The sequence below is a fragment of the Nelumbo nucifera genome, chromosome 1 (assembly GCF_055504915.1).
Source record: "Nelumbo nucifera cultivar China Antique chromosome 1, China Antique-T2T, whole genome shotgun sequence".
Lineage (NCBI taxonomy): Eukaryota > Viridiplantae > Streptophyta > Magnoliopsida > Proteales > Nelumbonaceae > Nelumbo > Nelumbo nucifera.
The window spans coordinates 112826014-112849940 of NC_142649.1; the positions used below are offsets into that span (position 1 = coordinate 112826014).

The 23927-nt window shown below is 42.0% G+C and overlaps 1 protein-coding gene across 5 annotated transcripts in view; it reads right to left on the reverse strand.

The window, feature by feature from the left end:
- The window catches only part of LOC148803709 (uncharacterized), a 73406-nt gene that overhangs the window by 34968 nt on the left and 14511 nt on the right, over positions 1-23927 (reverse strand). For 2 of the 5 annotated variants that reach the window (XR_016079233.1, XR_016079234.1), the window contains one exon: positions 12552-12976. The exons of 1 other annotated variant lie outside the window; for it this stretch is intronic. The gene's annotated coding sequence lies outside the window, so the exon portion shown is untranslated. Of the gene's footprint in view, positions 1-12551; positions 13111-23927 lie in introns of those variants that run through there. 2 more of the 5 variants (XR_016079224.1, XR_016079229.1) reach the window with 2 other exon arrangements.

The following is a 23927-nucleotide window of genomic DNA, read 5'->3' on the forward strand; positions in this document are numbered from 1 at the left end:
CTGAATTGCAAAGAGCAGTTCGGCCCATATAGCTTTTATGCAATTAATGGGCTGAAGTAGTTTTAACACATTAAAACTGGGTTTTACAGGTGTGGGCCGAATTAGGTCTTGCAATTAACTATCAATCCCTTGACCCAAGAGTGAAAAATTAGGGTTGAGAACAGCCCCCATCGAACCACAGATTTGGTCCAACCAGTTTGGTCCAATTTGGTTCGAATGGGTCTAGGGTTTGATTTTTAATTCAAGAATTAATTCAAGATTTGATCTGAAATTAAATTACTGAATAAAGACAATCAAGAATCAGCACTAGGGCTGTTCGCGGACCTGCTACCTGCAAAACAAATGTTAGATTATAGTTTGTAGTTTCACAAACTGCAAATCGCAGATAGCAAAACCCTAATCTACGAAATCTCCTCCTTCTATGCAATTAGCTTCGAACTTGATTGAAATAAAATAGAAAAACCATAATTTTCTATTAATATTACATCAAATCGAATTCCTATACATTCAGTCTAGAAAATTAAAAAAAAATTAATTACAGACCAGAATGTAAAGAACTACAAATCACAGTTTTCCTGTGCCATTCAAGATTACGATCTCCACCATACAAACAACCCATAAATCAAGATAAATATAAAGAACAATTATAAATATAAATCAGATTTAAAAGATTTAATTTCAGATCAATCACCCTTAATCTGGGAACCGATTTCCTAGAAAATCTCTTATCTGCGCAAATCGGGTAGAACGCCTTCTACCCATTTGCACAGTTTCAGATCTGATCAATTTTGGTTCAAGATGTGAACCTGCTCTGATACCACTGAAGGGATGAGAGATCCATCATATGGATAGCCGAACCCTGTAGGTAGGTAGGGCAAATTTTCAAAAATTTCTCTCTCCCATATGGGAATCACATTCCCTGTTTTAGAAAACTGCATTTTCAAGGATCAATCTTGAACCTAAACCGGAGCAGATTTGAAACCAAAAGGTAGGAGAGGGATATACCTGATACGGAGTAACAGTAACTCCCAATGAAGGTGTTCACACCCAAGGAAAACGCCAAAGACTGCTCCCACTGAAGATGACACAACGTAGAGTGGAGTAGAATCAGCAGGTGGTTCTTCAGCAAGAACGAAACTCTTCAGTAAGAATTCGATGGAGGGTGAGTGAGCACGACTTCAGATTAGTATTTCACCAAAAACTGATATCAAGAACGTTTCTTGATTGCTCCTACAGGTGGAAATCGAACTGGCAATGGCGGCAGCAATAGGAGGAGGCAAGAGCAGAAGATGGCGCCAGTCTAACTGGAGCTGTATTCTCTCTTGAATCTGTAATCTGAGGATGAATTGGGTTCGCCCTCTTCCTCTATTTATAGCCTTAAAGAGAGGTTCTCCTAATCTCATTAGGAGTTTCCTAATCCAAATCTTGTATTTGGATATGGACTCTCTTTAAGAGATAAGGATAATCGCTAATCTTATTTGTTGATAAGGATCAACCCTCGTAATCTTATTTGGAGTTTCCTAATTCAAATCTCTATTCGGATCTAGACTCTCTGAGTGGACAGGGATAATCCCTTATCCTATCTGCTAATCTAAATCCCAGAACCACCCCTCTTTAATTAATCATATTAAACTAGTTCGATGCCCATTAAGTCCATGTGCTCACTTATCCTCCAAACTGCTGCCCAGTTGGGTATCCATGTATGGTATCGGACCCAAACATTGATCTACACATCAGCCACATGGGTTCAGCCCAACCTCTGTTACAAGGCCTGGCCGAATTCACTGTAGGTGACAGTGAACCGTTGAGTCCATCACCATGGGCTCTTAATGGGCCCAACATTTACATTAAATGGTCATTGGGTCAAGTCACCTTATAAAAACCCAAGGACTGTGGGCAGATGCAAGATTAGCCCATCAGGTATTACCCTCAATGGTCTTACACTTAACCTCTCAGCCCATAATGATCAAACACTACCCGACAAGAGAGGACCTCTCCCTCGGCTGCAAGGAACAGTGCTGCACTCTCTACTCACATGGATCCCACGAATTAAAACATTTTGCAAACATTTTGAAACCATAATGTATATATGTATATTTTGAGGGAGAACGATAGAGATTGAGTGAGAAGGAGATATCAACTGAGAGAGAATGTGGGAGAAAGATTGAGGGAGAAGAAGATATCAATTGAGAGAGAGAATGCTGGAGAAAGATTGAGGGAAAAAGAGATTTTGACTGAGAGAGAATGCAGGAGAATGATAGATCAATTGAGAAAGAGAATGAGAGAGAGAGAGAGAGAGAGAGAGAACGGGAGAGAAACAAAGGTCTTGATAGATTGATGTTGAGAGAGTGGGAGAGACAGAGGGAGTAGGAGATCGAGAGATGACTCTATGAGTGAGAGAGTAAAAACCTATTTTTTGAATATGCTTTTTGCTTTGTCCAACATGGATTAAGAGTCTCATGTTGGCCACAACCACATAAGCCTTTGATAACATGGCGAGGGTTTTTATAATTTGAAATGTAGACCCGGCTGTTAGAGTTTTGTTGATTTATGAACTAATGTACAATCTAATTTTAAATGTACAACTAGTTCTAACTATAATTTTCCCTTTTTTTAATTCCCAATAACCCTTAATTTCCTCACCTCCTTTAACTTTCATGGTGTCTAACTAGGGAGAAAAAGCCTTCCCTCATTGATAAGAGATGCTTGTTGACTATACAACTGGACTGTTCAAATAATCAAATGCCCATGAAGGGGAAGGGATAAACTTAAGCTACCACAATCTGACGCAAATGTCTTTCTTGCACATCAAATTGGAGGGACTTGAAGACCATCTCCCAACATTTTTCCCTCTCCACTCTGAAGTCAAACCTTCTATTAGATTTCTCTGGCTTGTACTGAAAGAATGGTAGGATCCATCTAATGGATGCCAAGAAGGTTGCGGAATGGGTGGGCGAATTTCAAAAATTTTCCTACCTTCTTCCAACTAGGAATCATATTCTCTAAATTTAGAATACAATATTCAAGGATCCTACTTGAACCATAATCAAACCAGATCTGAACCAAAAAGAAAAGGGAGGAATATACTTGATCCGGAGAAGCAGTATCTCCCAAAGTTGGTGTTCACGCCCAAAGAAGACACCAAGATCCACTCCTACTGAAGATGACACAGCTGTGGGTGGAACGGAACCAGCAGAGTGCGTCCTACACATTGGATCCTTCGCAAGAATCCTCTGGAAACTCTAAACACCGAATCTTTTTCAGTATTTTCTGCAAGACTGATGTCAAGAACTGATTTCTTGACTTCTTTCTTCTTCAAAGATCGAATCTTGTAAGAAGGAATGGCGGCGGCTGGAGGAGAACTCCAAGGACGAAGATAGCTGAATTGCCTCTCTTCTCTTTGGAGTGTGTATGAGATCTGATCTCAATTCGCAGGAAGCTTTCTTGCTTTCTCAAAAACCCCTTGTTCGAAATCTAATGTTTTTCTCTTAGGGTTTTTCCTCCTTTCTTCTTGATTAAGAAACCTCCTAATTAGGAGTTATCCCAATCCAAATCAATATTTGGATAGGGGATGATCTTAATCCTATCTGTAGATTAAGTTAACTTACTCCTGTTCTTATCAGTAGGTTACCAGATTCAAATCTCATTTGAATTTGGTCTCCCAGAGTGGATAAGGTTAAAAGGCCCTATCCTTTTGCTAACATTAATCTCAGATCCGCCCCATGGATGGGTGATCATATCAGCCCAGCTCGAAATGGGCTTTTGGCCCATTAAGTGTTCAGTGCTTAACTGGTTTCCAATCTGCTGCCTAGTTGGGTTTCTTTGTTTGGCGTGGGACCCAAGCATTGATCTACACACCAGCCATATGGGTTCGGCCCAGCCTTTGTTACAAGGCCCAGCCAAATTCACTGAAAAACTCAGTAAACCCCTGAGCTCATCACATGGACCTTATGGGCCCAACACTTACATTAAGTGGTCCATGGGCCAAGCCATCTTATAAAAACCCAGGGACTGTGGGCAGGTGCAAGATTAGCCCATCAGGTATTATCCTAAATGGTCTTACACTTAACCTCTCAGCCCTTAACGATCAAGCACTGCCCGATAAGAGAGGACCTCTCCCTCGGCTGCAAGGAACAGTGCCACACTCTCCACTCACATGGATCCCAGGAATTAAAACCATTTGCAAACATTTCAAAACCGTACATATACATATATATATATATTATTTTTTCAAAACAAAATTCCAACGATTGAAAACAACCGCTGGCAGTTTGGTTTCCATCAGAGTAAGTGCATTCCCGATCATTACCTTTGTCCGACAAAGGGGCTGATCTTGTCACTATGATGACCCACTCAGATGAATTCTCAGACTGTCCCAACATACCTAGGTTTTGATCCCCGCTAAGGATCTCCCTGATTGGCATATCAAAGACAGCCTGATCCAACACCTAGTGAAGTATCATAATCGAGTTTAGGGGTCAGGTGTAACTTTCCAGTTTTGCCCATCTGTCTCCAAGGTCTAGAGCAATAATGGAAATCTGGTCCGGTTCAAGGATTCGAGTAATCCCATACTGCATGTGCCTTGGGTCTTACCCTGGTGGCCGAGACAGGCCATCCCAACACTTGGTGGCACACCAGTATCAGCCTTGGCAGGATAAATCTCCCCAGACTTATCCAATGGCTGTGAACATTTAAAGCTAACACGAGTCTCTATGAGTGTCCAGTTTTAGGGTCTTACACAGAATTATACCAAACAACATGAATCAAACATGCACTTTATTTATTTACACTAAATGTCAAAAGTACATCAAATCGGATTAAAGCAAAGGGCATACAAAACTGTCTAACAACTCCCACTTGCACTTAGGTCTAATCTGGTACAAGCCGGAGTCCCATACTTTCCACGTGTTTTTCAAACACCTTTTGTGTCAGTGGCTTAGTCAATGGGTCTACCACATTATCCGCTGATGCTACCTTTTGAATTAGGATGTCCCCTCTACCAACGATCTCCCGTAGTATGTGGTACTTCCTCTCGATGTGCTTTAACCTCGAGTGGGCCCGAGGCTCTTTAGCCTGGGCGATCGCTCCATTGTTGTCACACAACAAAGGGATGGGTGATGTGCTAGACGGAATCACTCCCAATTCGTGTATGAATTTCTTCATCCACACGGCTTCCTTGGCAGCTTCACTTGCGGCAATGGACTCAGCCTCGGTTGGAATCTGCAGTGGACCCCTATTTGCTGCTTTTCCAGCAAACAACACACGATCCTATCATGAAAACATACCCAGACATAGACTTTCTATCATTTGGATCCGATTGGAAATCGGCATCAGTATACCCTAGAACTTGTAGTGAACTACCATCGAATAGCAAACAAAACTCTTTTGTCCTTCGAAGGTATTTGAGTATGTTCTTCATAGCAGTCCAATGCTCCTGCCCTGGGTTGGCCTGGAATCTGCTTACCACACTCACCGCCTGAGCAATGTCTGGGCGAGTGCACAACATGGCATACATGATGCTCCCTACAGCTGAGGCATAGGGAACATCTCTCATGCTCTCAATCTCCTCAGATGTTTTTGGAGACATCTTCTTGGAGAGAGTGACTCCATGCCTGAAAGGAACGTTTCCTTTCTTGGAGTTCTCCATGCTATATCTTTTGACAATTTTGTCAATGTAAGCAGCTTGGGATAATCCAATTATCCGCTTCGATCTATCTCTATAGAGTCGAAGACCTAGTATGTATGAAGCTTCTCCAAGATCTTTCATGGAGAACTACTGTGATAGCCATACCTTGACCGAAGTCAACATTCCTACATCATTCCCAATGAGTATGATATCGTCCACGTACAACACCAAAAAGGTGATCTTATCCCCACTGGACTTCTTGTAAACACAGGGCTCATCCGGATTCAGCTCAAAGTCAAACGTTTTGATTGCAGAATCAAAGTGGATGTTCCAACTCCTAGAAGCTTGCTTAAGTCCATATATGGATCTATTAAGTTTACATACCATGTGTTCCTGACCAGCAGCAATGAAGCCTTGCGGCTGCTGCATGTAGATATCTTCACCAAGATCTCCATTCAGGAACGCGGTTTTGACATCCATTTGCCAAATCTCGTAGTCATGGTATGCTGCTACAGCTAGCAGGATCCTAATGGATTTAAGCATGGCCACGGGCAAAAACGTTTCCTCATAATCGATGCCTTCTTTCTGAGTATACCCTTTTGCCACTAAACGAATTTTGTAGGTCTCAATCCTGCCATCGGGGCCCTTCTTCCTCTTGTAGATCCATTTGCAACCAATTGCTTTTACCCCGGAGGGCAGATCTACTAGAGTCCAGACTCCATTGGTCTCCATCGAGTCCATCTCAGCTCTCATGGCCTCCACCCACTTCTGGGAATCTATGTCTAACATAGCTTCCGCGTAAGTTACGGGATCCTCCTCACTAGTCAAGGCTTCCACCAGGTAACTATCTTGGTCATAACCATATCGGACTGGTGGTCTGGATACCTGAGTGGATCTTCTAGGTTGGTTACCACCTGGAACTTGTGGAACATCTCCCACTACTCCTGAGCTCTCCTTATCAAGAATTATTTCCTAACGATGAGTGTCCAGGATGTATTCGATTTCTAAGAATTGGGCGTTTTGACTGCAGAACACTTTCTGCTCGCTTGGGTCATAGAATAGATAACCCACTGACTCTTTTAGGTAGCCTATAAATAGGCAACGGCTGGTTTTGGACTCCAACTTGTCCTAACTTGTTTTTTTAACGTGTGCAGGACAACCCCAAATCTTCAAGTGTCTTACACTTGGCTTCCTTCCGGTCCATAGTTCATATGGAGTTTTCGAAACTGATTTGGTTGGAACCCGATTCAACACGTAGATAGCAATCTCTAATGCATATCCCCTAAAGGATGTGGGTAATTCTGAGCGTACGAGAAGTGACCGGACCATGTCCAACAAGGTCATATTCCTCCTCTCTGAAACACCGTTGAGTTGAGGTGTGGCAGGAGGAGCTAATTGTGACACTATCCCGTTGTCCTTCAAACAGTCCCTGAATTCGTCAGAGAGATACTCGCCACCTCGATCTGATCGAAGGGCCTTAATTTCTCTCCCTAACTGTTTCTCGACTTCCTGTCTGAACTCTTTGAACTTTTCAAAAGATTCAGACTTGTGTCTCATTAGGTACACGTAACCATATCGTGAAAAATCATTTGTAAAGGTGATGAAATACACGTGTTGATTCTGTGTCCTAACACTTAGGGGACCACATACATCAGTATGTATTAGGTCAAGTGTGCCTGCAGATCTTTCAGGCTTACTGTCAAATGGCCGCTTAGTCATCTTACCTTGAAGGCAAGGCTCACAAGCGGGAAGATTTTCTACGGTTAGAAAATCCAAAGGACCATCCTTTACTAGCCTTGTGATTCAGTCAACACCGATGTGGCCAAGTCGGTAATGCTAGAGGCATGCAGGATTTACTGTATCACGATTCCTTTTCTTGGGATTTTCGACCGACGTAGTTTCGGTTAAGTTAGTTTCTAGAGAAGGATGTAGAACATAGAGACCGTTCTCCAGTTCCCCGCATGCGATGAATTTGTTATTCCGTTTAACAGTAATCATATTACTAAAATAAACAGTATATTCATCAGCACACAGTTTAGAAATAGAAATTAAATTTCTTCTCAAGTTCTGTACATAAAGACAATCTTTAAGTACAAGCAATCCTCTAAAAACTAATTCTATGGTTCCTATTTCCGCAGCTGCAACACTTGCAGTCGTTCCCAAGAATAGTGTCACTTCGCCTTCACTCAATCTTCTGCTAACTTTGAACCCCTGCAGTGAGTTATACGCATGAGTTGAAGCCCCAGAGTCAACACACCAGGACACAGAAGTAACTAACATATTAGTTTCTATGACACAAGTTTTGACGTTACCTTTCTTAGATTCCAGGTAGGCAGGACAGTTCCTCTTCTAGTGGCCGGTCTGCTTGTAGAAGTGACAGACATCAGATGCCTTGTTCTTCTTCTGCTTCTTAGGCTTGATAGTTTTCTTCTGAGGCTTCTTTGCCTTTTCTCTTTTTCTTGCCTGATTTGTTAGATTCAGCAAGCATAACCACAGGCTCATCCTTCTTGAGTAGATCCTCGGCCCTCTGCAACATATTGCTGAGTTCCTGGATGCTGACATTCAGCTTATTCATGTTGTGGTTCATTGTGAACGCATTGAAAGAAGAGGGAAAAGAATTCAGGATGGCATCCACTTGCGTGCCAAGATCTAGCCCGGATCCAAGAGCTTCGAGTTCGTTAACGTAGCCCATCATCTGAAGACAATGATCATGAACTTTCTGCCCTTTGGACATCTGTGCGGTCATGAACAATTTCAGGACCTTCTATCGAGTAGAACGGTTCTGCTCTTCATACGTTGTCCTTAGACTGTCCAATATGTCCTTGGCTAGTTCGATCTGATCGAACTGCCTCTGTATTGAGTTGTCTAGTGAGGCAATGACAAAGCAGCGGGCTAGGGAGTTCTTATCCTCCCAATCTTGGTAGTCCCTCCTACGGGCCTCAGAAGCCCTATCACCTGGACGCTCTGGGGCAGGATTTTTTACTACCTTATCTAACTTTTCAGAAGTTAGGACTAGCATAAGATTTTTGTACCAGTCAGCATAGTTTGGGCCCTTAAGCTTGTTATCGTCTAGAAGCTTTGTGAATTGACTGTTTGCCATTTTTTTATAAAACAACAAAGACGTTAGTCCACAACCTTAGTTTGATTCATGTTTCCTACATAGATATGGTTTTTAATCTATGTTTCGTTCCCATTTGTTCATCTCTGAGATTTCCCTCATTTCTCAGTGACGAAGACGACGAAATGTCTCTTGGAAATGTGGGAAATCACATGGGGTGCGTGAAGCCAACTGTTTCAGCTACATAACCCCACCACCTTTCTGTGACGGATCATATCCACTCATTGAATGAGTTTCCCTTTGGCCTCTGTCAGACAAGGTTCAGAGCCATTTTCAGGTAAATCTTTCTGTCCAGTGAGTGCTCACCCATCATATTCAGGTTACGCCAAGGTACCGTGAGAGAGTTCCCATTTTCTGGTGAAGCCCCTCCCACATTGGTCTATGATGCCCCTATCATCTTATGAAACACTAACAGATCCAACAACAAATGGATAGCCCAATTTAATGGTGCGTTTCCTCATTACTGAAGGACCCATCATTGTGCTAATGACGGAAAGCCTTTAGAGAGTCCGTCATATGGATCTCCCTATTACATGCACTCATATTTGCTGGAGGGAACTAAATTACGCCCTAGTTCTAATTTTAGGTCAAACCAAAGTGGCTCCCATTGACTTTCATAAAGTCAGATTTCTGGTGGGCCTTAATCGGCTAGGGGTTTCATAGGTATCCCTTTTCAGGGTTGTGGGGCCCACCAAGCAAGGAGGGGTCATCCAATGACCTTAAGGGACACCATGGCAATGATGTGCATTCAGCCATGGTGTGCGCAAGAGTCACTAACGAGTCATCACGGGCCAAGTGCTTATGGCCCATGGTCGCAACATATCAAACATCCAAACATCACATGTAAAGGAAGAATTGATCCAATCAATTAACTGCTGTAATGCCCATTTAACAGCCCATTTAAAATCCATAACATTAACAATTAATGTTGACTAGGTATATGGGCTGAATCGCAGTTAGCAGTTCGGCCCATACAACTTTTCTCACAATAGTGGGCTTTTGTAGTTTTAACCATTTAAAACTGGGCTTTACAGGTGGGTCGAATTAATCCCTACAATTGAACATCAGATTCGGAACAGCAAGTGTGAGAAAATTGGACTGAAAAACAGTCCCCTTCGAACCCTAGATTCGGTCCAAACAGTTTTGGTCCAATCTAGTCCAAAATGGTCCGAAATTGATTTTCAATTCAAGAATTAATTCATGAAAGATCTGAAAATAATAATTTTGATTTTCAACAATCATAAATCAAATATGGATTGCACTAGTTAAACTTGGATTTCCTTTTCAAAACTCTTTGAAACTCTTTGAAATTCTTTGAAATTTCCTTAACTGGAATTTCCTTAACTGGAATTTCCTTTTCAAAACTCTTTGAAATTTTGGGTTCAATGACTCTTGGATTGAACTAATTAAACTTGGAGTTTGTAACTACTGGTTATGTGTCTTGATCAATGGCTCCCTAATGAGCTATTTCAAATCTTCAAGAGGTTTGTGGCAAGGTGATCCACTATCTCCTAGCTTATTTATAATTGTTGAAGAAGTTTTGAGTAGAAGGCTCAACAAAATATATCACAATGGTTATATAGAGTTTTTTAAAATGCCAGGAGATACTGTTCAAATCTCTCATAGCTTTTTGTAGATGACACGATAGTCTTTGTAACAGTATCTCCTGTCTTTGATCCTCTAATTGGCAAAATAAGAAAGAGGTTAGAAGGCTGAAAAACAAAATTACTAACTCCTGGAGGCAAGCTTACTCTTATTTGGAGTGTGCTTCAAAGCATGACCATTCATATTCTGAGTACAAAAAGTCCCCCTAAGAAAGTAATTCATAGTATTCACAAAATCTTTGCCCAATTTTTGTGGGGAGACTTTGAGTACGGGCCAAAGCACCACTGGATAAATTGGGAAAGAATCTGCAAACCTGTAGAGGAGAGTGGATTGGGGATCAGGTCTTTATTTGAGATCATCAAAGCTTTTCGAATGAAAGCTTGTTTCAAGCTAATCCAAAATAACTCTAGTTGGGCAAATTTCTTTCATTCAAGATATCTGAATGATAGATCTCCTGGCCTCATATCAAATCATGTGTCTTCATCAAAATTCTAGAAATAAATATGTGAAGTTAGTGATCAGACTACAATGAATAGCAAATGGATTGTGGGCCGAGGAAATGTTTCTTTTTGGTACCACAATTGGACTGGCAAGGGTCTCCTATCGGACTTAATAATTCTGGAGGATATAATTGATTTTAAAATCTGCGATGTCATTACCGAGGATGGATCATGGATCATGGAATTTCCCAGATTTTTCAATGTTAATCAGAACATCCAAGAAATTGCTATAAACTCTGAGGTTGTAATTTCATAAGCAAATGACATGCGAGTTTGGACTTGTGCAAATAGTGGAAACTTCACAGTTGGATCTGCTTGGAATCTCATCCGTTCACAAGGTACTCAAGTAAATTGGTCAAGGAATGTTTGAAATTCAGGTATGCCCACCAAGATCTCCATGTTTATGTGGCATTTTCTTAATAAAGCAATCCTAGTGGACATGGCTATCAAACAAAAAGGGGTAATGCTAGCCTCTAAATATAGGTGTTACAGAGATGCTAACGAAAAATCATTTGTAGAAAAATTTGGCATTCTAATTCACTCCACACAACACATCAGAGATCATATCCTAGATTGGTGGAGTATTTGCAGCATTAACTCCCATTGTAACCAAGTTCTTAGGGTGCTGCCTTTGGTGATCCTTTGGGAAATCTGGGTGGAAAGGTGTAGAAGAATCTACGATGGTAAGTCTATCCCCGCGAGCCAGATAATCCAACGTATCATAAATTGGTTGGTTAAAATTGATAAAGTTATTAAATTGCCCACTACTAAAGACGCAAATGATTGGTGGAGGATAGGTTTCCCAATTCCCCCCAATCCCATCAAACCAAAACTCTACAAATGGGTAATGTGGCAAGCTCCTTCACGTGAAAAAGTTAAACTAAATACCGATGGTGTTTGTTGAGGAAACCCAAGTATAGGAAGTGGGGGAGGTCTGATTCATGATGAGGAGGGCAGATTTATCAAAGCCTTCGCAATCCCTTATGGTTTTTGCACTTCCCTTCAAGTAGAAATAAAGGTTCTTCGGGATGGAGTTAAGATTTGTATTAACCATGGTTGTCTTAATATTGAGATTGAATGTGATAACTCTACAATGGTAAGCCTTTTCAACTCAACCGTTATTCGATGGAGTATTCATTACTATGTAGTTGAAATTAAAAGGCTCCTTGACTTCTACAACTTCTCGTTAAAGCATATGTACCATGAAGTGAATAGACCAGCAGATTGCTTAGCTAAAATGGGCGGGTTGTTGGAAGGATTCACCAGTTTCAATGCCATTTCACATACCCCAGATCAGGTAAGAAAGTTAAGTTTTGAAGATCTTATAGGTTTGCCCAGTTTAAGAGTTAGGTAATTTTTTTGTATTTTCCCTATGGGTTGGGCTGAGAGGCTTAGGTTGAGAGATTTGTATCTTGGGTTTATGGCAAGGCGGGCTATGTCCTGCCCTGTAATATCTAACTAGCAGGGTGGCCCCTGCAAATGAGTGTAAGAAAAAAGTTCTTAAAGTGTGAGATTTTTATACTCCCCACTGTGATAAATACTCCTTATAGTAGTTAATTCTAACAATTGTAAGGGGTGTTCTGGTGTTTTCATATAAAGAGTATTTGTCACAAATAGGGAGAAATTAATTGTGGATCACAGTAATATGTTTTTGAAAGAAATTAATTATACATTTAGAAATGGTGTAATAAAGCACTGCCCATATGAATTTAAAGAAAGGTTAATATGCTTCTTAAAAAAAATCTTATCCTTTACTTAAACATGCTAATGCCTTCCCCTTGAGATGAGCTATTCGAATTGCCTTACATACCCTCTCTCTCTCCCCATCGTTGTTATTCTATTCAATGTTTAGGAACTGAATCAAGCCCTAAATTATTCAGCAGCTAAAAATAAATAAAACCGTAGGTAAAAGAAAACAAACCCAGATGATGGAAGGCGACATGAGGATCGTGTAACCCGAAACGGTTAAAAAGCTATCGCCTGAAAGATCACCCTCTGGTGTATGGATGGACAGGTCCTCTAGCCTTGTAGCAATTATGAGTGTAGTACGACCTCCCGGAGTGAGGTAGGCAGGAGATCCTGTTGGCGGAGAGAGCACCGTAGGAAATCAGCTTTCCTCTTGAAATGCTGGCAGCGATGGCGTCTTTCAGTTCATTTGTGCAACCAGATGAGTATTACCACACCAACCAACATCCCAGTCATGCATTAACCCACACAACAACCAAACATGTTCAACTGGAAATCAGTCACCTCAGCTTCACCTATAATGCATCCTATTATAGTTCATTTTTACTATGTTGATTTCAGCCATGTCAACATAGTGTATCAGACAACCTGGGGTAGCTAATCCGACGAGGTCGCTCCGATGCTTATGTCAGTAATTATGCTGTGAATGCGAGCTGAATGCTTGAGAGCTTGAGTGCTAGTGAGTAGAGTAATCACGTATACCTTTTCCTGGAGATTTCGAATCTTTATATATTGGAGTAGCCGTGGGCTTTACGAAAGAGCTCTTGGTTCTCCGGGCTGTAGAGATAAGGTCGGTTCCGTTTTTGAAGGAGAGCAGTACGTGGATGAGGCTTATCGTCTACCCCCGATTCAGGTGGAACCGGGATGAAATCTTATTGTGATCTCGGGAGTTTCAGGATCTGTTGGTTCATTGTGACCCCAAGAGATTTGGGATCTATTGGACAACACTTCAACTCGCTAGCTCCGAGCTGAAACTTTGATTCTTTAGTCTTGACCTAGTTTGGATGCCGAGGTGCCTCTACGCCAAGGCGGGTTTTGGGCCGAGGTGGTTGGATACCTGAACTACGAATATTGCGAACTGGGCTTGCCTGGCTGAGTTGTCATCCTTCAATAAGATCGTGCCTACGTGTCCCCTTCCTGTTAGGTCGTGTCAAATCACCCTTCATCAATTGCCACCCACTCCTCGTGCCAAGGGTCCCAACTCAGTGCGAAGAGTTCATGAAGGGTCTAGGAGGATTTGGCGCAAGGTCTAGTCAATTTGGAGAGCGAACCGTTGGTCAAGCCTGTTCAGCCACCTGGCTCAACCACGAGATGACCCAGGTCGCGTCCTGGGCATGCGCAGACGTTACACTGTTTATAGATTCTGCGGACGTCAAAGAGCGCGCTCAACCGATTTTGTCCTCGGGTATCATGCAACCAGTTTTCATGGGAGCCGTTGGATCGTAGAGATCTCAGCCATTGATCGCAATGCGGTAAACTATAAATAGGGGACCAAAGGGCCCCTTTTCTTCGCCAAAAATCTTGTGATTGATTTCTCCTGAGGTCGCGTCGGAGTCTTTCAGCTCGCCACTCTTTCCTTTGTGTCTGAGGTTGTTTTCGTCCTTTTTGTGAGTTCATCTTCTTTAGTTTGTTCTCCTTTCCTTTTCCTGTTCCAGTATGTCTAGTGCTAGTATATATAGGCTACTTAGTGATTCTAGTGAGCCCGAGGGTGCCGAGGTGCAGTCCTCGTCTCTCGCCGGTGAGGTCAGCTCTTCGATGGAGAGTTCCTCCCTTCACCTCTTAGGAGAAACACCTTTACCCGACGCTGGGCCATCTCGGCCTGAGGAACCTGAAGCTCGGGTAGAGGGACCGACCTCTAGAGAGGGGGTCCCATCTTCCCGGGGTCGGGATCTGGATGACTTTGGCCCTTCCATGATGACCTCGGACAGATTACTATCCATGGTAGCCCGTTATCGTCTTCCCGACACCCTTACTTTTAGTATTCCTTTGGGTTAGTACCCTTGGGTTCATGGTCACCATGAGCTCACGGTTTTTGAGGAGCAACTCGTAGCTGGGTTGTGCTTCCCGCTCCACCCTTTCATCATAGAGATTATTAAGTTTTTTTACATTACCATCGACCAGTTACACCCGAACTCCATTCAAACCATAGTTGTCATGATCTCTTTGTTCCACAAGTATAATCGACCTCTTTCCTTAGACGCCTTTAGTTCGATCTGCTCGATCAAGAAGAACTCCACTTGCTTGCACGGGGATACCCGACAGAGTTATTACATTTTCCCCTGCCCCGGGTTCAAAATCCCGTTCGGCAGCCCGAACAAAGTACCGGCCTGGAAGAGGAGGTACTTTTTCGTCCGGAACTCTGAGGGGTGGCCATTCCCGACTCACTAGCGAGTGGCCATCAAGGACCCCGTGGTGAGGCTAGATGCTGAGACTAGGGCGGTTGTTAATTCTTGGAGGGACCTCGGCCTGGAAATGAAAGACTTATTGGCCGAGGAGAAGCTTGTACGAGCTGGGCTGAGTCCTCCTAGTAGGCCTCCACCTCGGCGCTCATATTACTTTTTCTTATTTTATACTCACTTCGGTTTGTGACTAACTTCTTCCTTTTTCTCTTGCAGCAGCTATGACAGGTGTCGATGCAGAAAACCTTCTGAAGAGCGTCTAAAGGGGGAAGAAGAGGAAGGCCTCGTAAAATTCTCGTCGGGCTCCCGGAGGAGGAGGTCCGTCCCCAACCTCCAATCGTTGACCTAGACGAAGACCAGGACGAGGGAGCCCCGCCTCGCAAGCCCGAGGGTGCCTCAGTGCCCGAGCCTCAACTCTCGAAGGAGAGCATAATGACCCCATGGCTCAGGCTCCTCAAGAGTAAAGATGTCGTTTTTCCTGACGAAGTCGTAGAATGGGTTGATGATGCCAAACCGGTTAGAGAACCATAAAGGAAACTCAACCCGGTAATGAAAGAGGTGCTTAAACTGTTAGATGAAGGGATAACTTATCCAATTTCATACAGCAAATGGGTAAGTCCTATTCATGTTGTGCCTAAGAAACTGGGATGACTGTAGTTAAAAATAAAAATAATGAACTAATTCCCATGAGGGTACAAGGTGGCTGGCGAATGGTAATAGATTTTCGAAAACTCAACTTGGCCACTCGAAAGGACCATTTTCCCCTACCCTTCATTGATCAGATGCTAGAGAGGCTGGCAGGTAAGGCTTTCTTCTGTTTTCTCGATGGATTCTCTGGGTATTATCAGATTGTTATTGCATAGGAGGACCAAGAGAAAATGACATTTACTTGTCCATTCGGCACTTTTTCCTACAGACGAATGCCCTTTGGTTTGTGTAACGCTCCAGGCACTTTTCAAAGATGCATGATGAGCATATTTTCTGATTTTATTGAAAAATGCATTGAAGTGTTCATGGATGATTTTACTGTTTATGGTGATTCGTTTGATGACTGCTTGAATAGTTTAAGTAAAACTCTGAATAGGTGTGTGGAAACAAATCTTGTCTTAAACTATGGAAAATGTCATTTTATGGTGGAGGGTATTGTATTGGGACATGTAGTTTCAGCCAAAGGAATAGAAGTCGACAAGGCAAAAATTGATTTGATTGTGAGTTTACCTTACCCTACAAATGTTAGGGAGGTTTGTTCTTTTCTTGGACATGCAGGCTTTTATCGTAGGTTCATCAAAGATTTTTCAAAAATTGCCCTGCCATTGTCCAATTTGCCGCAAAAAGATGTAACTTTCGATTTTGATGATGAGTGCAAGGAAGCATTTAACAAGCTTAAAAATTTATTAACCATTGCACCCATCATTCAACCACTCAATTGGAACTTGCCCTTTGAGATCATGACTGATGCAAGCAATTATGCAGTAGGGGTTGTTCTAGGGCAGTGAATAAATGGGAAGAGCCATGTCATTCACTATGCTTCCAAAACGTTGAATGCTGCACAAAGCAATTACACAACCACTGAAAAAGAGCTATTAGCTATTGTGTTTGCTTTAGACAAATTTAGGTCATATTTGCTTGGCTCTAAAGTGATTGTTTTTTTTGACCATGCAGCTTTGAGATACCTACTAGCAAAGAAGGAGTCGAAACCGAGGCTAATAAGGTGGATACTCTTGCTCCAAGAGTTCGATATAGAAATCAATGATCGAAGGGGAGCTGAAAATTCGGTGGCTGATCACCTAAGTAGGTTGGTGAAAGACGAGGACTCCTCTCCCATCTGTGAGTTGTTTCCCGATGAGCAGTTTTTCCACATGAGAGGTATGACTCCATGGTATGCTGACATTGTGAATTACTTGGTCATTGGAATTTTGCCTAATGACCTTAGCAGATTCATAAAGAATAAAATCAGGTATGAGGCAAAATATTATGTATGGGATGAACCCTACCTATGGAAATTTTGTTCTGACCAAATGATTAGGAGATGTGTCCTTGAGGAGGAGCAGATGTTGATTCTAAGGTTTTGGAATAATTATGCTTATGGGGACCATTTTGGGCCAAAGAGGACTGCTCGAAAAGTCTTGGATAGTGGGTTGTATTGGGCCACCCTATTTAGAGATGCCTACTTGTTTTGTAAAAACTGTGAAAGATGTCAACAAACAGGTACATTATCTCGCAGGAATGAGATGCCCCAAACCCCCATTCTTATATGTGAAATATTTGATGTTTGGGGCATTGATTTCATGGGACCCTTTCCCCCCTCTTGTGGTTTTTCTTACATACTTTTGGCAGTCGATTATGTCTCAAAATGGGTGGAAGCCAAAGCCACCAAAACTGATGATTCTAAATGTGTTGTAGGGTTTATAAAGTCTAACATCTTCAGTAGGTTTGGCATTCCTCGAGCCATCATAAGCGATCAAGGGACTCATTTTTGCAATAGAATAGTTGAAGCCTTGTTGAGAAGATATGGGGTGCATCACCGAATTGCCACTACTTATCATCCCCAAACTAATGGGCAAACTGAAATTTCCAATAGAGAGGTAAAGTCCATGTTGGAAAAGACGGTGAATCCAGGAAGGAAGGATTGGAACATATGTCTAGATGATGCTCTCTGGGCATATTGGATAGCTTACAAAACCCCAATAGGTATGTCCCCTTACAGGTTAATTTTAGGCAAATCTTGCCACTTGCTGGTGGAAATTGAACATATGGCCTATTGGGCAATCAAGCAATGCAACATGAATATGGAAGAAGCAGCGAAGGAAAGGAAGTTCCAGTTGCAAGAGCTGGAAGAGTTGAGGTTAGAGGCATACGAGAATTCAAGAATCTACAAAGAAAAGACCAAATCGTTCCATGACAATGCACTCTTAAGAAAACAATTTAAAATTGGACAAAAGGTCTTATTGTATAATTCTCGACTTCAACTCATGCCAGGTAAGCTGCGTTCCAGGTGGATGGGTCCGTTTACTGTGACCAATGTTTTTCCCTATGGTGCAGTAGAGATCAAAAGTCTCGACACAGGTAAGATCTTCAAGGTGAATGGGCATCGATTGAAGTTGTTGCACAAGGATGCAAATGTCCCCTCTACGGTAGACATCTCATTGGACATTCCACGGTATTCATTGGATTAAAGGAGCAAAAGGAGGACGTCGAGCATAACGACGTTAAACAATTGCGCTTCTGGGAGGCAACCCATTATGTTTAGTTAATTTTGTTATTTTGTTTGGTTTTGATTTTTGTGTTTAGCAGGAACCTCAAAAAGCGAACAGGGAAGTACCCCCGAATCCTTCTACTTTATGCATAATCACATGCATTGGGGACAATGTATAACTTAAGTATGGGGGGATTAGGAAAATCTGATGGAAATTTGGGACACCTTACCTTCTTGAAATTTCTGCTCCCTGGAAGCTTATCCTTGAATGATTTCAACTTATCAAGAATCATGTGCTTAGGCTGAATAGATAAGATAGGATGCAAGCATGACTAACTGAATCTTTCTTGGCTGAATATGGTACCTCATGATTTTAATCGATCAAAGGCAAGATGCATAATTGATTTTCACATAATTATCTGTCAAACATGAGTTGATTATTCTAAAACTTGTTATGTTAGGCATATTGAGACCATGAACAATGAATTCATGGATCAGGCGGCGAAACCCTATGATTTTTGTGCAAAAAAAAATGAATCGTGACTAACGTGAGATGGAGCATAAAAGGCACTCACATCTAGAAACAAAAGCAATGTGAGATGGAGCATAAAATGCACTCACATCTAGAAACAAAAGCAAGGGTGAGATGGAGTATAAAATGCACTCACCCTAGAACCCCAACCCCATTCTCACCTTCAGATCCTAGGAATTCATACTAAGTGGTGGAGATGTGATACATAGCAAGCTTATGGCAATAAGCATACCTTGTTTTGGCTTAAGAAACAAAGAAAGGTAAGTGAATCTGGCTGTATTGGTTTGTTAAAAGCAATGAGTACCCGTTCAGCCGGGAAGGTTTGTCTCCTTGACTGTCAATTTATCCTGGGACCATGAGAAAGGGTGATTTGCGATCACTCTTGGATAAGAAGAAAGGGAGAAAGAGATGAAAGAGGGAAGGTTACCAAGTCTAAACTAAAGCATGAAATGAACCAGGCCTCATGTAGAGAAAAAGAAAGATTGAAAATCAATAGTTAGTTACTTTTGTTTTTTGCCTTGCCCGAGGACGGGCAAAGTTTAAGTGTGGGGGGATTTGATGAGACATAGAAGAACCTTATTTTGTTCCCTTAATTTCATCCTTTTACACTACTTTAGTACTTAAATGCACTCATTACTCTTGTATTTCGATTCAGGGCAATAAAGAAGGCAATTGGAAGGAAACAGGCCAATTCGGGTGATTTTGCACAGTTTCGGCGACAGTCAGCGATCTGGACCTAACTCACAATTCCAGCTCCGAATTGGGCAATTTAAGAAGCATTAGAAAGAAGAAAGAAAGGCCCACAAGTTTTATGTTTTGGGTTTTGACTGATTCGGTCCGCATGGAGTACGAAACCGGGCCCGAAGTCGGAGCAAGTTCGTAGCCAGGCCCATTTAACAGCTGAAACCCAACTAGCAGAAGAACTTGGAAGCAGCCCAAGTAGCAGAGAAACCCAATTCAGATAAAAGAGTCTAGAGTCCTAATTTGAATGTAATCTCCCAAGAGGGAGAGAATCTTATTAGATCTAAACTTTGAATGTAATCCTATAAGGATAAGAAGGTTGGGGATTATATAAGAGATAGGATAGGATTAGTTCAAAGAAGATCAAGACTCCCTAAAGGTAAGATGATCTCCTAGAAGGAGTTGGAAAACAGCCCTCTCCTTTGGTTATTTAAAGAGGGGGGCGAACCAGCTTTAGCATCACTCATTCCAAGATCCAAGAGATCATCAAGAGGCCAAGAAGCTCAAGAAAGCAGTTCGGCTATGGAGAAGAAAGGCATGGAGATTGTGCAGATCATGAGTAGCAAAGCTTCTTTTTCTGGTTCAAGGGGGGAGGTTCGATTGTGTCATTGTGAGATTCTGTAGTTACTCTATTTTCTTGCTTTCTAATTCAAGTATTCATTGATTCTTGTGCATATTTTTATTGGATGTTGATGTTAATTAGTTTGACAAACTAAATTAATGTTGATATTCCTACTGCTATCCATGATTTCGGTGATCCGTAATTGTCATGAATAATGGTGCAAGTAGCAATTAGGTTGATTTCTTTTTGGGTCAATTGTTCGTGACAGCCTTTGACCAATATTTTAACATGATTCAACCTAAAGGAATCGATCGAATAAGATTCAGTAATTGCAGTTATCTCAATTATTGTTATTTTGGTTTAACTGTTTTCACAAATCTTAATGCTATCACTGTTTAATATGGACGCTATCGTACCCAGTTAAGTGGTGATAAGTGTTGATCGAATGCTAGGTTTGGTCAACTGAGTTAGGAAAACTCAAGGTTTATTATGGCTATCCTAATAAATCTAAGGTTAAATGCTTGAATAGCAAGAATGCTGAAATGTACCTAGGATCGATGGCCAATCGATTCAACCCGAACCCTTGAACCAGAATTCAGTAAGACTGGTTTTCTCTTGTTTAAGTTACAATTTATTTTCTTTTCTTTTAATTTTAGTATTTAAATTCTCTCACTCAATTACATTACCCATTCGGCTAAGAGATTATTGATTTGCTCCCTGTGGGATTCGACCTAGAACCACTTTTACTGCAAATATTTTATTGTGGGACTAGTATTAATTTTGAGGGCTTCGACAAACCCATCAAAAACTGTCTTTATGTACAAAATCTAAGAACAATTTTGATTTCTGTTTCTAAACTATGTGTGGATGGATATATTGTCTCTTTTAGTAATGTGATTGCTAGCAAAAGGAACAACAAATTCATCGCATGCGGGGAACTGGAGAATGGTCTCTATGTTCTACATCCTTCTCTAGAAACTAACTTAACTGAAACCACGTCGGTCGAAATCCCCAAGAAAAGGACTCATGACATAGTCATTCCCACGTGCCTGTGGCATTACCGACTTGGCCACATCGGTATTGACCGAATCACAAGATTGGTAAAGGATGGTCCTTTGGGTTTTCTAACCGTAGAAAACCTTTCCACTTGTTAGCCTTGCTTAGAGGCAAGATGACAAAGCGGTCATTTAACGGTAAGCCTGAAAGATGTACAGGTACACTTGACCTTATACATAGTGATGTATGTGGTCCCCTAAGTGTTAGGACCCGCAACCAACACGTTTATTTCATCACCTTTACCGATGATTTCTCACGATATGGTTACGTGTACCTAATGAGACATAAATTTGAATCCTTTGAAAAGTTCAAAGAATTCAGACAAGAGGTCGAGAAATAGTTAGGGAGAGAAATTAAGGCCCTTCGATCAGATCGAGTTGGCAAGTATCTCTCTGACGAATTTAGGGACTACTTGAAGGCCAATGGGATTATCTCACAGTTGGCTCCTCCTACAACACCCTAGCTTAACGGTGTTTCAGAGAGGAGGAATAGGACATTGCTAGACATGGTTTGGTCACTTCTCACATACTCGGAATTGCCCACATCCTTTTGGGGATATGCGTTAGAGACTGCAACTTACGTGCTAAATCGGGTTCCAACCAAATCAGTTCCGAAAACTCCATACGAACTGTGGACCGGAAAGAAACCAAGTGTCAAACACTTGAAGATTTGGGGTTGTCCTGCGCACGTTAAAAGAACGAGTGCGGACAAGTTGGAATCCAAAACCAGTCATTGCCTATTTATAGGCTACCCAAAGGATTCAGTGGATTATCTTTTCTATGACCCAAGTGAGCAGAAAGTGTTCTGCAGTCGAAATGCCCTGTTGTTAGAAACATATTATATCTTGGACACTCATCGTCAAGAAATAGTTCTTGATGAGGAGAGCTCAGGATCAGCGGGAGATGTCCTGCAGGTTCCAGGTAGTGACCAACCTAGAAGATCCACCCGGGTATCCAGACCACCAGTCCGTTATGGTTATGACTAGGACAGTTACCTGGTGAAAGCCTTGACTAGTGAGGAGGATCCCGTGACTTACGCGGAAGCTATGTTGGACATAGATTCCCATAAGTGGGTGGAGGCCATGAGAGCTGAGATGGACCCGATAGAGGCCAATGGAGTCTGGACTCTAGTAGATCCGCCCTCCGGGGTAAAAGCAATTGGTTGCAAATGGATCTATAAGAGGAAGAAGGGCCCCGATGGCAAGATTGAGACCTACAAAGCTCGTTTGGTAGCGAAAGGGTATAATCAGAAAGAAGGCATCGACTATGAGGAAACCTTTTCGCCCATGGCCATGCTTAAATCCATTAGGATCCTGCTAGCTATAGTAGCATACCATGACTACGAGATTTGGCAAATGGATGTCAAAACCGCATTCCTGAATGGAGATCTTAGTGAAGATATCTACATGCAGCAGCCACAAGGCTTCATTGCTGCTGGTCAGGAACACATGGTATGTAAACTTAATAGATCCATATATGGACTTAAGCAGGCTTCTAGGAGTTGGAACATCCGTTTTGACTCTGCCGTCAAATCGTTTGATTTTGAGCAGAATTCGGATGAGCCCTGTGTTTACAGGAAGTCTAGTGGGGATAAGGTCACCTTTTTGGTGTTGTATGTGGACGATATCCTATTCATTAGGATTGATGTAGGAATGTTGACTTTGGTCAAGGTATGGGTTTCGTAGTAGTTCTCCAGGAAAGATCTTGGAGATGCTTCTTATATATTGGGTCTTCGACTCTATAGAAATAGGTCGAAGCGGATAATTGGATTATCCCAGGCTGCTTACATTGACAAAATTGTCAAAAGGTACAGCATGGAGAACTCCAAGAAAGGAAATGTTCCTTTCAGGCACGGAGTCACTCTCTCCAAGAAGATGTCTCCCAAGACTTCTAAGGAGATTGATGGCATGAAAGACGTTCCCTATGCCTCAGCCGTAGGAAGCATCATGTATGCCATGTTGTACACTTGCCCTGACATCGCTCAAGCGGTGAGTGTCGTAAGCAGGTTCCAGGCCAACCTAGGGCAGGAGCATTGGACAGCTGTAAAGAACATACTCAAATACCTTTGAAGGACAAAAGAGTTTTGTCTGCTATTCGATGGTAGTTCACTACAAATTCTGGGGTATACTGATGCCGATTTCCAGTTGGATCCAGATGATAGAAAGTCTACATCTGAGTATGTTTTCATGATTGGATCATGTGTTGTTTGCTGGAAAAGCAGTAAACAGGGGTCCACGGTAGACCCCACAACCGAAGCCGAGTACATTGCCGCAAGTGAAGCAGCCAAGGAAGCCATGTGGATGAAGAAGTTCGTTCACGAATTAGGAGTGATTCCATCCAGCACACACCCATCCCATTGTTGTGTGACAACAATGGAGCGATCGCCCAAGCTAAGGAGCCTCAGGCCCACTCGAAATCAAAGCACATCGAGAGGAAGTACCATGTACTACGGGAGATCATTGATAGAGTGGACATCCTGATTCAGAAGGTAGCATCAACAGATAATGTGGCAGACCCATTAACTAAGCCACTCACACAGAAGGTATTTGAGAAACACGTGGAAAGTATGGGACTCCGGCTTGTACCAGATTGGACCTAAGTGCAAGTGGGAGTTGTTGGACAATTTTTGTATGCCCTTAGCTTCAATCAATTCTGATGTACTTTTGATATTTAATGTAAATAAATGAAGTACATGTTTGATTCATGTTGTATGGTATACTTCTATGTAAGACCCTAAAATTGGACACTTAATGAGACTTGTGTTGGTTTTAAATGTTCACAGCCATTGGATAAGTCTGTGGAGATTTATCCTGCCAAGGCTGACATTGGTGTGCTACCAACTATTGG